The sequence below is a fragment of the Gadus chalcogrammus genome, chromosome 12, assembly GCF_026213295.1.
Source record: "Gadus chalcogrammus isolate NIFS_2021 chromosome 12, NIFS_Gcha_1.0, whole genome shotgun sequence".
Classification (NCBI taxonomy): Eukaryota; Metazoa; Chordata; class Actinopteri; order Gadiformes; family Gadidae; genus Gadus; species Gadus chalcogrammus.
The window spans coordinates 7,531,108-7,546,107 of record NC_079423.1 but is presented as its reverse complement, the minus strand read 5'-3'; the positions used below and the strand labels follow the sequence as shown (position 1 = coordinate 7,546,107).

Genomic DNA, 15,000 nt, shown 5'->3' with positions numbered 1-15,000 from the left:
AAACGGGGCCCTGAAGTGAGCGTGCGTGTTTGTGTTGGTGAAAGTTTAAGAAATGTACAACTGTCGTTTCAGCTCTCTGGTGCTCCCTGCTGGCAGTATCACTATACTGTCCTCATGTTTCACAAAAATAGTTTTGAGAGACGTTGTCAGTTTTTGTATGTTGCTTAAATCCTCCAAAGCGGTTGGCAGTAAACATCAGGTCACGGTACGCCACGGTAGGCCACGGAGGCAATGAGCTCGAGTTTAAAAAGAAAAAGCTTACAGCACCTGGTATTCCCAGGCGGTCTCCCATCCAAGTACTAACCAGGCCCGACCCTGCTTAGCTCCCGAGTTCAGACGAGATCGGGCGTGTTCAGGGTGGTATGGCCGTAAGCAATTAGTGCAGGCGCAAAACCAGGTTTTATACAGTAGCACATAAGGAGTGAGAAAGCGGCTGAGGCTCGACGTTACACTTTTACAAAAACAATCATTAGTTAGATATAAACGGCAGTAATTGATTCAGTAGGACTCCTTATCCATGTAAACGATCATTGTGACATCTGAATTCATTAATTATCTGAAATACACTGCGTGTGCGTGTGATGTTAAATGTTTGAACCAAGGTTAACGGTTAAAGTGTCAGAGAATGGGTGGTGATTTTTTGACGTCCTCCCATGATCTGAAGTGAGCGTGCATGTTTGTGTTGGTGAAAGTTTAAGAAATGTACAACTGTCGGTTCAGCTCTCTGGTGCTCCCTGCTGGCAGTATCACTATACTGTCCTCATGTTTCACAAAAACAGTTTTGAGAGACGTTGTCAGTTTTTGTATGTTGCTTAAATCCTCCAAAGCGGTTGGCAGTAAACATCAGGTCACGGTACACCACGGAGTCAATGAGCTCGAGTTGAAAAAGAAAAAGCTTACAGCACCTGGTATTCCCAGGCGGTCTCCCATCCAAGTACTAACCAGGCCCGACCCTGCTTAGCTTCCGAGATCAGACGAGATCGGGCGTGTTTTTTTTTTTTTTCTTTTGGTGACACCAGTCACTACTTACAGCAACCTGGGCTTCTGAGGAGGTCTCCCATCCAAGTACTAACCAGGCCCGACCCTGCTTAGCTTCCGAGATCAGACGAGATCGGGCGTGTTCAGGGTGGTATGGCCGTAAGCAATTAGTGCAGGCGCAAAACCAGGTTTTATACAGTAGCACATAAGGAGTGAGAAAGCTGCTGAGGCTTGACGTTACACTTTTACAAAAACAATCATTAGTTAGATATAAACGGCAGTAATTGATTCAGTAGGACTCCTTATCCATGTAAACGATCATTGTGACATCTGAATTCAATAATTATCTGAAATACACTGCGTGTGCGTGTGATGTTAAATGTTTGAACCAAGGTTAACGGTTAAAGTGTCAGAGAATGGGTGGTGATTTTTTGATGTCCTCCCATGATCTGAAGTGAGCGTGCGTGTTTGCGTTGGTGAAAGTTTAAGAAATGTACAACTGTCGGTTCAGCTCTCTGGTGCTCCCTGCTGGCAGTATCACTATACTGTCCTCATGTTTCACAAAAATAGTTTTGAGAGACGTTGTCAGTTTTTGTATGTTGCTTAAATCCTCCAAAGCGGTTGGCAGTAAACATCAGGTCACGGTACGCCACGGTAGGCCACGGAGTCAATGAGCTCGAGTTGAAAAAGATAAAGCTTACAGCACCTGGTATTCCCAGGCGGTCTCCCATCCAAGTACTAACCAGGCCCGACCCTGCTTAGCTTCCGAGATCAGACGAGATCGGGCGTGTTCAGGGTGGTATGGCCGTGTTCAGGGTGGTATGGCCGTAAGCAATTAGTGCAGGCGCAAAACCAGGTTTTATACAGTAGCACATAAGGAGTGAGAAAGCTGCTGAGGCTCGACGTTACACTTTTACAAAAACAATCATTAGTTAGATATAAACGGCAGTAATTGATTCAGTAGGACTCCTTATCCATGTAAACGATCATTGTGACATCTGAATTCATTAATTATCTGAAATACACTGCGTGTGCGTGTGATGTTAATGTTTGAACCAAGGTTAACGGTTAAAGTGTCAGAGAATGGGTGGTGATTTTTTGACGTCCTCCCATGATCTGAAGTGAGCGTGCGTGTTTGTGTTGGTGAAAGTTTAAGAAATGTACAACTGTCGGTTCAGCTCTCTGGTGCTCCCTGCTGGCAGTATCACTATACTGTCCTCATGTTTCACAAAAATAGTTTTGAGAGACGTTGTCAGTTTTTGTATGTTGCTTAAATCCTCCAAAGCGGTTGGCAGTAAACATCAGGTCACGGTACGCCACGGTAGGCCACGGAGGCAATGAGCTCGAGTTGAAAAAGAAATAGCTTACAGCACCTGGTATTCCCAGGCGGACTCCCATCCAAGTACTAACCAGGCCCAACCCTGCTTAGCTTCCGAGATCAGACGAGATCGGGCGTGTTCAGGGTGGTATGGCCGTAAGCAATTAGTTCAGGCGCAAAACCAGGTTTTATACAGTAGCACATAAGGAGTGAGAAAGCTGCTGAGGCTCGACGTTACACTCTTACAAAAACAATCATTAGTTAGATATAAACGGCAGTAATTGATTCAGTAGGACTCCTTATCCATGTAAACCATCATTGTGACATCTGAATATATCTGAAATACACTGCGTGTGCGTGTGATGTTAAATGTTTGAACCAAGGTTAACGGTTTAAAGTGTCAGAGAATGGGTGGTGATTTTTTGACGTCCTCCCATGATCTGAAGTGAGCGTGCGTGTTTGTGTTGGTGAAAGTTTAAGAAATGTACAACTGTCGGTTCAGCTCTCTGGTGCTCCCTGCTGGCAGTATCACTATACTGTCCTCATGTTTCACAAAAATAGTTTTGAGAGACGTTGTCAGTTTTTGTATGCTTGCTTAAATCCTCCAAAGCGGTTGGCAGTAAACATCAGGTCACGGTACGCCACGGAGTCAATGAGCTCGAGTTGAAAAAGAAAAAGCTTACAGCACCTGGTATTCCCAGGCGGTCTCCCATCCAAGTACTAACCAGGCCCGACCCTGCTTAGCTTCCGAGATCAGACGAGATCGGGCGTGTTCAGGGTGGTATGGCCGTAATCAATTAGTGCATGCGCAAAACCAGGTTTTATACAGTAGCACATAAGGAGTGAGAAAGCTGCTGAGGCTCGACGTTACACTCTTACAAAAACAATCATTAGTTAGATATAAACGGCAGTAATTGATTCAGTAGGACTCCTTATCCATGTAAACCATCATTGTGACATCTGAATTCATTAATTATCTGAAATACACTGCGTGTGCGTGTGATGTTAAATGTTTGAACCAAGGTTAACGGTTAAAGTGTCAGAGAATGGGTGGTGATTTTTTGACGTCCTCCCATGATCTGAAGTGAGCGTGCGTGTTTGTGTTGGTGAAAGTTTAAGAAATGTACAACTGTCGGTTCAGCTCTCTGGTGCTCCCTGCTGGCAGTATCACTATACTGTCCTCATGTTTCACAAAAATAGTTTTGAGAGACGTTGTCAGTTTTTGTATGTTGCTTAAATCCTCCAAAGCGGTTGGCAGTAAACATCAGGTCACGGTACGCCACGGTAGGCCACGGAGTCAATGAGCTCGAGTTGAAAAAGAAAAAGCTTACAGCACCTGGTATTCCCAGGCGGTCTCCCATCAATGTACTAACCAGGCCCGACCCTGCTTAGCTTCCGAGATCAGACGAGATCGGGCGTGTTCAGGGTGGTATGGCCGTAAGCAATTAGTGCAGGCGCAAAACCAGGTTTTATACAGTAGCACATAAGGAGTGAGAAAGCTGCTGAGGCTCGACGTTACACTCTTACAAAAACAATCATTAGTTAGATATAAACGGCAGTAATTGATTCAGTAGACTCCTTATCCATGTAAACGATCATTGTGACATCTGAATTCATTAATTATCTGAAATACACTGCGTGTGCGTGTGATGTTAAATGTTTGAACCAAGGTTAACGGTTAAAGTGTCAGAGAATGGGTGGTGATTTTTTGACGTCCTCCCATGATCTGAAGTGAGCGTGCGTGTTTGTGTTGGTGAAAGTTTAAGAAATGTACAACTGTCGGTTCAGCTCTCTGGTGCTCCCTGCTGGCAGTATCACTATACTGTCCTCATGTTTCACAAAAATAGTTTTGAGAGACGTTGTCAGTTTTTGTATGTTGCTTAAATCCTCCAAAGCGGTTGGCAGTAAACATCAGGTCACGGTACGCCACGGTAGGCCACGGAGTCAATGAGCTCGAGTTGAAAAAGAAAAAGCTTACAGCACCTGGTATTCCCAGGCGGTCTCCCATCCAAGTACTAACCAGGCCCGACCCTGCTTAGCTTCCGAGATCAGACGAGATCGGGCGTGTTCAGGGTGGTATGGCCGTAAGCAATTAGTGCAGGCGCAAAACCAGGTTTTATACAGTAGCACATAAGGAGTGAGAAAGCTGCTGAGGCTCGACGTTACACTTTTACAAAAACAATCATTAGTTAGATATAAACGGCAGTAATTGATTCAGTAGGACTCCTTATCCATGTAAACGATCATTGTGACATCTGAATTCATTAATTATCTGAAATACACTGCGTGTGCGTGTGATGTTAAATGTTTGAACCAAGGTTAACGGTTAAAGTGTCAGAGAATGGGTGGTGATTTTTTGACGTCCTCCCATGATCTGAAGTGAGCGTGCGTGTTTGTGTTGGTGAAAGTTTAAGAAATGTACAACTGTCGGTTCAGCTCTCTGGTGCTCCCTGCTGGCAGTATCACTATACTGTCCTCATGTTTCACAAAAATAGTTTTGAGAGACGTTGTCAGTTTTTGTATGTTGCTTAAATCCTCCAAAGCGGTTGGCAGTAAACATCAGGTCACGGTACGCCACGGAGTCAATGAGCTCGAGTTGAAAAAGAAAAAGCTTACAGCACCTGGTATTCCCAGGCGGTCTCCCATCCAAGTACTAACCAGGCCCGACCCTGCTTAGCTTTCCGAGATCAGACGAGATCGGGCGTGTTCAGGGTGGTATGGCCGTAAGCAATTAGTGCAGGCGCAAAACCAGGTTTTATACAGTAGCACATAAGGAGTGAGAAAGCTGCTGAGGCTCGACGTTACACTCTTACAAAAACAATCATTAGTTAGATATAAACGGCAGTAATTGATTCAGTAGACTCCTTATCCATGTAAACGATCATTGTGACATCTGAATTCATTAATTATCTGAAATACACTGCGTGTGCGTGTGATGTTAAATGTTTGAACCAAGGTTAACGGTTAAAGTGTCAGAGAATGGGTGGTGATTTTTTGACGTCCTCCCATGATCTGAAGTGAGCGTGCGTGTTTGTGTTGGTGAAAGTTTAAGAAATGTACAACTGTCGGTTCAGCTCTCTGGTGCTCCCTGCTGGCAGTATCACTATACTGTCCTCATGTTTCACAAAAATAGTTTTGAGAGACGTTGTCAGTTTTTGTATGTTGCTTAAATCCTCCAAAGCGGTTGGCAGTAAACATCAGGTCACGGTACGCCACGGTAGGCCACGGAGTCAATGAGCTCGAGTTGAAAAAGAAAAAGCTTACAGCACCTGGTATTCCCAGGCGGTCTCCCATCCAAGTACTAACCAGGCCCGACCCTGCTTAGCTTCCGAGATCAGACGAGATCGGGCGTGTTCAGGGTGGTATGGCCGTAAGCAATTAGTGCAGGCGCAAAACCAGGTTTTATACAGTAGCACATAAGGAGTGAGAAAGCTGCTGAGGCTCGACGTTACACTCTTACAAAAACAATCATTAGTTAGATATAAACGGCAGTAATTGATTCAGTAGGACTCCTTATCCATGTAAACGATCATTGTGACATCTGAATTCATTAATTATCTGAAATACACTGCGTGTGCGTGTGATGTTAAATGTTTGAACCAAGGTTAACGGTTAAAGTGTCAGAGAATGGGTGGTGATTTTTTGACGTCCTCCCATGATCTGAAGTGAGCGTGCGTGTTTGTGTTGGTGAAAGTTTAAGAAATGTACAACTGTCGGTTCAGCTCTCTGGTGCTCCCTGCTGGCAGTATCACTATACTGTCCTCATGTTTCACAAAAATAGTTTTGAGAGACGTTGTCAGTTTTTGTATGTTGCTTAAATCCTCCAAAGCGGTTGGCAGTAAACATCAGGTCACGGTACGCCACGGGCCACGGAGTCAATGAGCTCGAGTTGAAAAAGAAAAAGCTTACAGCACCTGGTATTCCCAGGCGGTCTCCCATCCAAGTACTAACCAGGCCCGACCCTGCTTAGCTTCCGAGATCAGACGAGATCGGGCGTGTTCAGGGTGGTATGGCCGTAAGCAATTAGTGCAGGCGCAAAACCAGGTTTTATACAGTAGCACATAAGGAGTGAGAAAGCTGCTGAGGCTCGACGTTACACTCTTACAAAAACAATCATTAGTTAGATATAAACGGCAGTAATTGATTCAGTAGGACTCCTTATCCATGTAAACGATCATTGTGACATCTGAATTCATTAATTATCTGAAATACACTGCGTGTGCGTGTGATGTTAAATGTTTGAACCAAGGTTAACGGTTAAAGTGTCAGAGAATGGGTGGTGATTTTTTGACGTCCTCCCATGATCTGAAGTGAGCGTGCGTGTTTGTGTTGGTGAAAGTTTAAGAAATGTACAACTGTCGGTTCAGCTCTCTGGTGCTCCCTGCTGGCAGTATCACTATACTGTCCTCATGTTTCACAAAAATAGTTTTGAGAGACGTTGTCAGTTTTTGTATGTTGCTTAAATCCTCCAAAGCGGTTGGCAGTAAACATCAGGTCACGGTACGCCACGGTAGGCCACGGAGTCAATGAGCTCGAGTTGAAAAAGAAAAAGCTTACAGCACCTGGTATTCCCAGGCGGTCTCCCATCCAAGTACTAACCAGGCCCGACCCTGCTTAGCTTCCGAGATCAGACGAGATCGGGCGTGTTCAGGGTGGTATGGCCGTAAGCAATTAGTGCAGGCGCAAAACCAGGTTTTATACAGTAGCACATAAGGAGTGAGAAAGCTGCTGAGGCTCGACGTTACACTTTTACAAAAACAATCATTAGTTAGATATAAACGGCAGTAATTGATTCAGTAGGACTCCTTATCCATGTAAACGATCATTGTGACATCTGAATTCATTAATTATCTGAAATACACTGCGTGTGCGTGTGATGTTAAATGTTTGAACCAAGGTTAACGGTTAAAGTGTCAGAGAATGGGTGGTGATTTTTTGACGTCCTCCCATGATCTGAAGTGAGCGTGCGTGTTTGTGTTGGTGAAAGTTTAAGAAATGTACAACTGTCGGTTCAGCTCTCTGGTGCTCCCTGCTGGCAGTATCACTATACTGTCCTCATGTTTCACAAAAATAGTTTTGAGAGACGTTGTCAGTTTTTGTATGTTGCTTAAATCCTCCAAAGCGGTTGGCAGTAAACATCAGGTCACGGTACGCCACGGAGTCAATGAGCTCGAGTTGAAAAAGAAAAGCTTACAGCACCTGGTATTCCCAGGCGGTCTCCCATCCAAGTACTAACCAGGCCCGACCCTGCTTAGCTTCCGAGATCAGACGAGATCGGGCGTGTTCAGGGTGGTATGGCCGTAAGCAATTAGTGCAGGCGCAAAACCAGGTTTTATACAGTAGCACATAAGGAGTGAGAAAGCTGCTGAGGCTCGACGTTACACTCTTACAAAAACAATCATTAGTTAGATATAAACGGCAGTAATTGATTCAGTAGAACTCCTTATCCATGTAAACGATCATTGTGACATCTGAATACATTAATTATCTGAAATACACTGCGTGTGCGTGTGATGTTAAATGTTTGAACCAAGGTTAACGGTTAAAGTGTCAGAGAATGGGTGGTGATTTTTTGACGTCCTCCCATGATCTGAAGTGAGCGTGCGTGTTTGTGTTGGTGAAAGTTTAAGAAATGTACAACTGTCGGTTCAGCTCTCTGGTGCTCCCTGCTGGCAGTATCACTATACTGTCCTCATGTTTCACAAAAATAGTTTTGAGAGACGTTGTCAGTTTTTGTATGTTGCTTAAATCCTCCAAAGCGGTTGGCAGTAAACATCAGGTCACGGTACGCCACGGAGTCAATGAGCTCGAGTTGAAAAAGAAAAAGCTTACAGCACCTGGTATTCCCAGGCGGTCTCCCATCCAAGTACTAACCAGGCCCGACCCTGCTTAGCTTTCCGAGATCAGACGAGATCGGGCGTGTTCAGGGTGGTATGGCCGTAAGCAATTAGTGCAGGCGCAAAACCAGGTTTTATACAGTAGCACATAAGGAGTGAGAAAGCTGCTGAGGCTCGACGTTACACTCTTACAAAAACAATCATTAGTTAGATATAAACGGCAGTAATTGATTCAGTAGACTCCTTATCCATGTAAACGATCATTGTGACATCTGAATACATTAATTATCTGAAATACACTGCGTGTGCGTGTGATGTTAAATGTTTGAACCAAGGTTAACGGTTTAAAGTGTCAGAGAATGGGTGGTGATTTTTTGACGTCCTCCCATGATCTGAAGTGAGCGTGCGTGTTTGTGTTGGTGAAAGTTTAAGAAATGTACAACTGTCGGTTCAGCTCTCTGGTGCTCCCTGCTGGCAGTATCACTATACTGTCCTCATGTTTCACAAAAATAGTTTTGAGAGACGTTGTCAGTTTTTGTATGTTGCTTAAATCCTCCAAAGCGGTTGGCAGTAAACATCAGGTCACGGTACGCCACGGTAGGCCACGGAGTCAATGAGCTCGAGTTGAAAAAGAAAAGCTTACAGCACCTGGTATTCCCAGGCGGTCTCCCATCCAAGTACTAACCAGGCCCGACCCTGCTTAGCTTCCGAGATCAGACGAGATCGGGCGTTGTTCAGGGTGGTATGGCCGTAAGCAATTAGTGCAGGCGCAAAACCAGGTTTTATACAGTAGCACATAAGGAGTGAGAAAGCTGCTGAGGCTCGACGTTACACTTTTACAAAAACAATCATTAGTTAGATATAAACGGCAGTAATTGATTCAGTAGGACTCCTTATCCATGTAAACGATCATTGTGACATCTGAATTCATTAATTATCTGAAATACACTGCGTGTGCGTGTGATGTTAAATGTTTGAACCAAGGTTAACGGTTAAAGTGTCAGAGAATGGGTGGTGATTTTTTGACGTCCTCCCATGATCTGAGGGGTGTTCCACGAACGGAGGTTTAAACAAACACGGAGTTAACGCTGAACTCCTAGGTTGATTGACCCTGTGCCGACCAACCCAGAGTTTTCGGTTCCACAGCAGCGGTATATGCATTAGTTCAATCAACTCGGGGTTGGTTAACCAAGGGTTGTGCGCGTCCACGCCAAACTTAAAAAGACGTGATGTATGGATCATGGGAAACCCTGATCGATAGGCGAAACGGGCCGCTTATTTCAATGAAATGGAACTCCAGGTTCTCCTGGAGAGCTATGACGAGGAGAAGGACATTATCACAAGAAAAGGGAACGCTAAAACCTCTGGAACCCGGAGAACCAAAGCCTGGCAGCGGATCGCTGACCGCGTAAATGCGTTAGTTACACGTCAAAAGCACGATCCTTAATATTTGAGCCATGAATATATAAATATCCCAGTTAAGCATTCTTAAAGATCCTACCACATAACCCCTTTCTTCTAAAACAATATGTACTCCGATTGCTTCCAAGCGGTCAGAGGATCAAGTATAAAATGAAGTATAAAAAACATACAAACTGGTAAGCTTTTCCCACCATCGTATGGTATAAATTTAATAAGCCATTTTTTTAAGCCAATCGTGAAAAGGCCGACAGTCGGCAGACTGGATCTGGCCCTCAAATTGTCTTGACCCGGTGGAGGAGCTGTTAATAAACATAAATTCAGGGCGCCCTGGCATGGAGGGGGTACCTATACCTACCACCTCAGAGAGTCATGGGCCATACCCCACACTGGTTTGAATGTAGGTTTTTGTGTTTTTCTTGTATTTTAGATTTTTTTTGCCTTCGAAGTAACACATGCAAACCGTGTGCTTGCCACAGCGCATACTATTCCAAATGTTTATTTTTTGACAACTGGGTAGAAAACCTAAAAGTGACAATTCATCAACTTCACAGATCAAGATGGATCAGTGCTTGTAATGAAGCCGCCGGCTACGATCGAACATTCTCCAGTGGATGCAAGTCCGTTAGGACTATTTTATACTTTATGTTGTAAATGCCTCTCGGCATAGTACTAAGACAATAGTGCTCTTTGTATGATAGGAGGCCGATACAAATCTTGGATGGGTCATCTGAAACGACTGTGATGTGCTCAGCATCTCCAGCTTATAGCCTAGATAAAACTACCATTTGAAAAAAACGGAGGGCTACGCAAATAGTCTGGAGTGACTGAGGCCAGGTCCTCGATTGGTAGTGTTGGCTATGTAAGGCTATTTAAATATATTAAAGATTTGCGCGAGAATCTATATCTCTCCACTCCAGCAAAAAGTCATCCAATATGCCAAGATGTCGAGCCGTGGTCTTATCAATCGCTCCGGTGGATTGCACGTATAATTTGCGCTCTGATATATCAGCAGTTCTCTCATCAAAAGGGCATGCCATTTGTGAACACATGAAATCTGCGGTGAACGCCGGTTGAAATACCCAAAACCGGGTATGTTTCAAACTTAACCTGCGCAAAACCTGGTCCGACCAGGTTTGATTCAGAGCATATGTTGCTATAGCAACTAACATACCGTGATCCTTTGGAACGGAAAACCTAGGGTTACAGCAAACCCTGGGTTAACTTACCCGGTTATGTGATAAAACCGGCTTTGTGGAACACCCCACTGAAGTGAGCGTGCGTGTTTGTGTTGGTGAAAGTTTAAGAAATGTACAACTGTCGGTTCAGCTCTCTGGTGCTCCCTGCTGGCAGTATCACTATACTGTCCTCATGTTTCACAAAATAGTTTTGAGAGACGTTGTCAGTTTTTGTATGTTGCTTAAATCCTCCAAAGCGGTTGGCAGTAAACATCAGGTCACGGTACGCCACGGTAGGCCACGGAGTCAATGAGCTCGAGTTGAAAAAGAAATAGCTTACAGCACCAGGTATTCCCAGGCGGTCTCTCATCCAAGTACTAACCAGGCCCGACCCTGCTTAGCTTCCGAGATCAAACGAGATCGGGTTTGTTCAGGGTGGTATGACCGTAAGCAATTAGTGCAGGCGCAAAACCAGGTTTTATACAGTAGCACATAAGGAGTGAGAAAGCTGCTGAGGCTCGACGTTACACTTTTACAAAAACAATCATTAGTTAGATATAAACGGCAGTAATTGATTCAGTAGGACTCCTTATCCATGTTAACGATCATTGTGACATCTGAATTCATTAATTATCTGAAATACACTGCGTGTGCGTGTGATGTTAAATGTTTGAACCCAGGTTAACGGTTAAAGTGTCAGAGAATGGGTGGTGATTTTTTGACGTCCTCCCATGATCTGAAGTGAGCGTGCGTGTTTGTGTTGGTGAAAGTTTAAGAAATGTACAACTGTCAGTTCAGCTCTCTGGTGCTCCCTGCTGGCAGTATCACTATACTGTCCTCATGTTTCAACAAAAATATATTTTGAGAGACGTTGTCAGTTTTTGTATGTTGCTTAAATCCTCCAAAGCGGTTGGCAGCAAACATCAGGTCACGGTACGCCACGGTACGCCACGGAGTCAATGAGCTCGAGTTGAAAAAGAAAAAGCTTACAGCACCTGGTATTCCCAGGCTGTGCTCCCATCCAAGTACTAACCAGGCCCGACCCTGCTTAGCTTCCGAGATCAGACGAGATCGGGCGTGTTCAAGGGTGGTATGGCCGTAAGCAATTAGTGCATGCGCAAAACCAGGTTTTATACAGTAGCACATAAGGAGTGAGAAAGCTGCTGAGGCTCGACGTTACACTCTTACAAAAACAATCATTAGTTAGATATAAACGGCAGTAATTGATTCAGTAGGACTCCTTATCCATGTAAACCATCATTGTGACATCTGAATTCATTAATTATCTGAAATACACTGCGTGTGCGTGTGATGTTAAATGTTTGAACCAAGGTTAACGGTTAAAGTGTCAGAGAATGGGTGGTGATTTTTTGACGTCCTCCCATGATCTGAAGTGAGCGTGCGTGTTTGTGTTGGTGAAAGTTTAAGAAATGTACAACTGTCGGTTCAGCTCTCTGGTGCTCCCTGCTGGCAGTATCACTATACTGTCCTCATGTTTCACAAAAATAGTTTTGAGAGACGTTGTCAGTTTTTGTATGTTGCTTAAATCCTCCAAAGCGGTTGGCAGTAAACATCAGGTCACGGTACGCCACGGAGTCAATGAGCTCGAGTTGAAAAAGAAAAAGCTTACCGCACCTGGTATTCCCAGGCGGTCTCCATCCAAGTACTAACCAGGCCCGACCCTGCTGAGCTTCCAAGATCAGACGAGATCGGGCGTGTTCAGGGTGGTATGGCCGTAAGCAATTAGTGACGGCGCAAAACCAGGTTTTATACAGTAGCACATAAGGAGTGAGAAAGCTGCTGAGGCTCGACGTTACACTCTTACAAAAACAATCATTAGTTAGATATAAACGGCAGTAATTGATTCAGTAGAACTCCTTATCCATGTAAACGATCATTGTGACATCTGAATACATTAATTATCTGAAATACACTGCGTGTGCGTGTGATGTTAAATGTTTGAACCAAGGTTAACGGTTAAAGTGTCAGAGAATGGGTGGTGATTTTTTGACGTCCTCCCATGATCTGAAGTGAGCGTGCGTGTTTGTGTTGGTGAAAGTTTAAGAAATGTACAACTGTCGGTTCAGCTCTCTGGTGCTCCCTGCTGGCAGTATCACTATACTGTCCTCATGTTTCACAAAAATAGTTTTGAGAGACGTTGTCAGTTTTTGTATGTTGCTTAAATCCTCCAAAGCGGTTGGCAGTAAACATCAGGTCACGGTACGCCACGGAGTCAATGAGCTCGAGTTGAAAAAGAAAAGCTACAGCACCTGGTATTCCCAGGCGGTCTCCCATCCAAGTACTAACCAGGCCCAACCCTGCTTAGCTTCCGAGATCAGACGAGATCGGGCGTGTTCAGGGTGGTATGGCCGTAAGCAATTAGTGCAGGCGCAAAACCAGGTTTTATACAGTAGCACATAAGGAGTGAGAAAGCTGCTGAGGCTCGACGTTACACTCTTTCAAAAACAATCATTAGTTAGATATAAACGGCAGTAATTGATTCAGTAGGACTCCTTATCCATGTAACGATCATTGTGACATCTGAATACATTAATTATCTGAAATACACTGCGTGTGCGTGTGATGTTAAATGTTTGAACCAAGGTTAACGGTTAAAGTGTCAGAGAATGGGTGGTGATTTTTTGACGTCCTCCCATGATCTGAAGTGAGCGTGCGTGTTTGTGTTGGTGAAAGTTTAAGAAATGTACAACTGTCGGTTCAGCTCTCTGGTGCTCCCTGCTGGCAGTATCACTATACTGTCCTCATGTTTCACAAAAATAGTTTTGAGAGACGTTGTCAGTTTTTGTATGTTGCTTAAATCCTCCAAAGCGGTTGGCAGTAAACATCAGGTCACGGTACGCCACGGTAGGCCACGGAGTCAATGAGCTCGAGTTGAAAAAGAAATAGCTTACAGCACCAGGTATTCCCAGGCGGTCTCCCATCCAAGTACTAACCAGGCCCGACCCTGCTTAGCTTCCGAGATCAGACGAGATCGGGCGTGTTCAGGGTGGTATGGCCGTAAGCAATTAGTGCAGGCGCAAAACCAGGTTTTATACAGTAGCACATAAGGAGTGAGAAAGCTGCTGAGGCTCGACGTTACACTTTTACAAAAACAATCATTAGTTAGATATAAACGGCAGTAATTGATTCAGTAGGACTCCTTATCCATGTTAACGATCATTGTGACATCTGAATTCATTAATTATCTGAAATACACTGCGTGTGCGTGTGATGTTAAATGTTGAACCAAGGTTAACGGTTAAAGTGTCAGAGAATGGGTGGTGATTTTTTGACGTCCTCCCATGATCTGAAGTGAGCGTGCGTGTTTGTGTTGGTGAAAGTTTAAGAAATGTACAACTGTCGGTTCAGCTCTCTGGTGCTCCCTGCTGGCAGTATCACTATACTGTCCTCATGTTTCACAAAATAGTTTTGAGAGACGTTGTCAGTTTTTGTATGTTGCTTAAATCCTCCAAAGCGGTTGGCAGTAAACATCAGGTCACGGTACGCCACGGTACGCCACGGAGTCAATGAGCTCGAGTTGAAAAAGAAAAAGCTTACAGCACCTGGTATTCCCAGGCTGTCGCCCATCCAAGTACTAACCAGGCCCGACCCTGCTTAGCTTCCGAGATCAGACGAGATCGGGCGTGTTCAGGGTGGTATGGCCGTAAGCAATTAGTGCATGCGCAAAACCAGGTTTTATACAGTAGCACATAAGGAGTGAGAAAGCTGCTGAGGCTCGACGTTACACTCTTACAAAAACAATCATTAGTTAGATATAAACGGCAGTAATTGATTCAGTAGGACTCCTTATCCATGTAAACGATCATTGTGACATCTGAATTCATTAATTATCTGAAATACACTGCGTGTGCGTGTGATGTTAAATGTTTGAACCAAGGTTAACGGTTAAAGTGTCAGAGAATGGGTGGTGATTTTTTGACGTCCTCCCATGATCTGAAGTGAGCGTGCGTGTTTGTGTTGGTGAAAGTTTAAGAAATGTACAACTGTCGGTTCAGCTCTCTGGTGCTCCCTGCTGGCAGTATCACTATACTGTCCTCATGTTTCACAAAAATAGTTTTGAGAGACGTTGTCAGTTTTTGTATGTTGCTTAAATCCTCCAAAGCGGTTGGCAGTAAACATCAGGTCACGGTACGCCACGGAGTCAATGAGCTCGAGTTGAAAAAGAAAAAGCTTACCGCACCATGGTATTCCCAGGCGGTCCTCCCATCCAAGTACTAACCAGGCCCGACCTGCTTAGCTACCGAGATCA

At 44.4% G+C, this 15,000-nt stretch overlaps 20 non-coding genes across 20 annotated transcripts; all 20 read right to left on the bottom strand.

Moving 5' to 3' along the window:
* Window positions 1-255: 255 nt before the first annotated feature.
* LOC130399765 (5S ribosomal RNA) lies at window positions 256-374 on the bottom strand. Its single transcript, XR_008902264.1, has one exon. It is a non-coding gene; the product is annotated as a 5S ribosomal RNA (ribosomal RNA).
* A 649-nt stretch (window positions 375-1,023) lies between these two features.
* LOC130394143 (5S ribosomal RNA) lies at window positions 1,024-1,143 on the bottom strand. Its single transcript, XR_008897330.1, has one exon. It is a non-coding gene; the product is annotated as a 5S ribosomal RNA (ribosomal RNA).
* Window positions 1,144-1,672: 529 nt separating this feature from the next.
* LOC130394777 (5S ribosomal RNA) lies at window positions 1,673-1,791 on the bottom strand. The gene has a single exon (XR_008897902.1). It is a non-coding gene; the product is annotated as a 5S ribosomal RNA (ribosomal RNA).
* Window positions 1,792-2,339: 548 nt separating this feature from the next.
* LOC130399703 (5S ribosomal RNA) lies at window positions 2,340-2,458 on the bottom strand. The gene has a single exon (XR_008902205.1). It is a non-coding gene; the product is annotated as a 5S ribosomal RNA (ribosomal RNA).
* Window positions 2,459-2,972: 514 nt separating this feature from the next.
* On the bottom strand, window positions 2,973-3,091 carry LOC130400084 (5S ribosomal RNA). The gene has a single exon (XR_008902567.1). It is a non-coding gene; the product is annotated as a 5S ribosomal RNA (ribosomal RNA).
* Window positions 3,092-3,620: 529 nt separating this feature from the next.
* LOC130400605 (5S ribosomal RNA) lies at window positions 3,621-3,739 on the bottom strand. Its single transcript, XR_008903083.1, has one exon. It is a non-coding gene; the product is annotated as a 5S ribosomal RNA (ribosomal RNA).
* A 528-nt stretch (window positions 3,740-4,267) lies between these two features.
* On the bottom strand, window positions 4,268-4,386 carry LOC130396737 (5S ribosomal RNA). Its single transcript, XR_008899360.1, has one exon. It is a non-coding gene; the product is annotated as a 5S ribosomal RNA (ribosomal RNA).
* Window positions 4,387-4,905: 519 nt separating this feature from the next.
* On the bottom strand, window positions 4,906-5,025 carry LOC130400646 (5S ribosomal RNA). Its single transcript, XR_008903124.1, has one exon. It is a non-coding gene; the product is annotated as a 5S ribosomal RNA (ribosomal RNA).
* Window positions 5,026-5,553: 528 nt separating this feature from the next.
* On the bottom strand, window positions 5,554-5,672 carry LOC130396736 (5S ribosomal RNA). The gene has a single exon (XR_008899359.1). It is a non-coding gene; the product is annotated as a 5S ribosomal RNA (ribosomal RNA).
* Window positions 5,673-6,198: 526 nt separating this feature from the next.
* On the bottom strand, window positions 6,199-6,317 carry LOC130396735 (5S ribosomal RNA). The gene has a single exon (XR_008899358.1). It is a non-coding gene; the product is annotated as a 5S ribosomal RNA (ribosomal RNA).
* A 529-nt stretch (window positions 6,318-6,846) lies between these two features.
* LOC130396734 (5S ribosomal RNA) lies at window positions 6,847-6,965 on the bottom strand. The gene has a single exon (XR_008899357.1). It is a non-coding gene; the product is annotated as a 5S ribosomal RNA (ribosomal RNA).
* A 518-nt stretch (window positions 6,966-7,483) lies between these two features.
* On the bottom strand, window positions 7,484-7,602 carry LOC130396733 (5S ribosomal RNA). The gene has a single exon (XR_008899356.1). It is a non-coding gene; the product is annotated as a 5S ribosomal RNA (ribosomal RNA).
* Window positions 7,603-8,121: 519 nt separating this feature from the next.
* LOC130400645 (5S ribosomal RNA) lies at window positions 8,122-8,241 on the bottom strand. Its single transcript, XR_008903123.1, has one exon. It is a non-coding gene; the product is annotated as a 5S ribosomal RNA (ribosomal RNA).
* Window positions 8,242-8,769: 528 nt separating this feature from the next.
* Window positions 8,770-8,889, bottom strand: LOC130400453 (5S ribosomal RNA). Its single transcript, XR_008902937.1, has one exon. It is a non-coding gene; the product is annotated as a 5S ribosomal RNA (ribosomal RNA).
* Window positions 8,890-11,063: 2,174 nt separating this feature from the next.
* On the bottom strand, window positions 11,064-11,182 carry LOC130394749 (5S ribosomal RNA). Its single transcript, XR_008897877.1, has one exon. It is a non-coding gene; the product is annotated as a 5S ribosomal RNA (ribosomal RNA).
* A 531-nt stretch (window positions 11,183-11,713) lies between these two features.
* On the bottom strand, window positions 11,714-11,834 carry LOC130395923 (5S ribosomal RNA). The gene has a single exon (XR_008898915.1). It is a non-coding gene; the product is annotated as a 5S ribosomal RNA (ribosomal RNA).
* Window positions 11,835-12,353: 519 nt separating this feature from the next.
* On the bottom strand, window positions 12,354-12,471 carry LOC130395914 (5S ribosomal RNA). Its single transcript, XR_008898909.1, has one exon. It is a non-coding gene; the product is annotated as a 5S ribosomal RNA (ribosomal RNA).
* Window positions 12,472-12,988: 517 nt separating this feature from the next.
* LOC130401302 (5S ribosomal RNA) lies at window positions 12,989-13,107 on the bottom strand. Its single transcript, XR_008903764.1, has one exon. It is a non-coding gene; the product is annotated as a 5S ribosomal RNA (ribosomal RNA).
* Window positions 13,108-13,635: 528 nt separating this feature from the next.
* LOC130399498 (5S ribosomal RNA) lies at window positions 13,636-13,754 on the bottom strand. Its single transcript, XR_008902006.1, has one exon. It is a non-coding gene; the product is annotated as a 5S ribosomal RNA (ribosomal RNA).
* A 527-nt stretch (window positions 13,755-14,281) lies between these two features.
* Window positions 14,282-14,400, bottom strand: LOC130401323 (5S ribosomal RNA). The gene has a single exon (XR_008903785.1). It is a non-coding gene; the product is annotated as a 5S ribosomal RNA (ribosomal RNA).
* Between the last annotated feature and the right edge of the window lie 600 nt (window positions 14,401-15,000).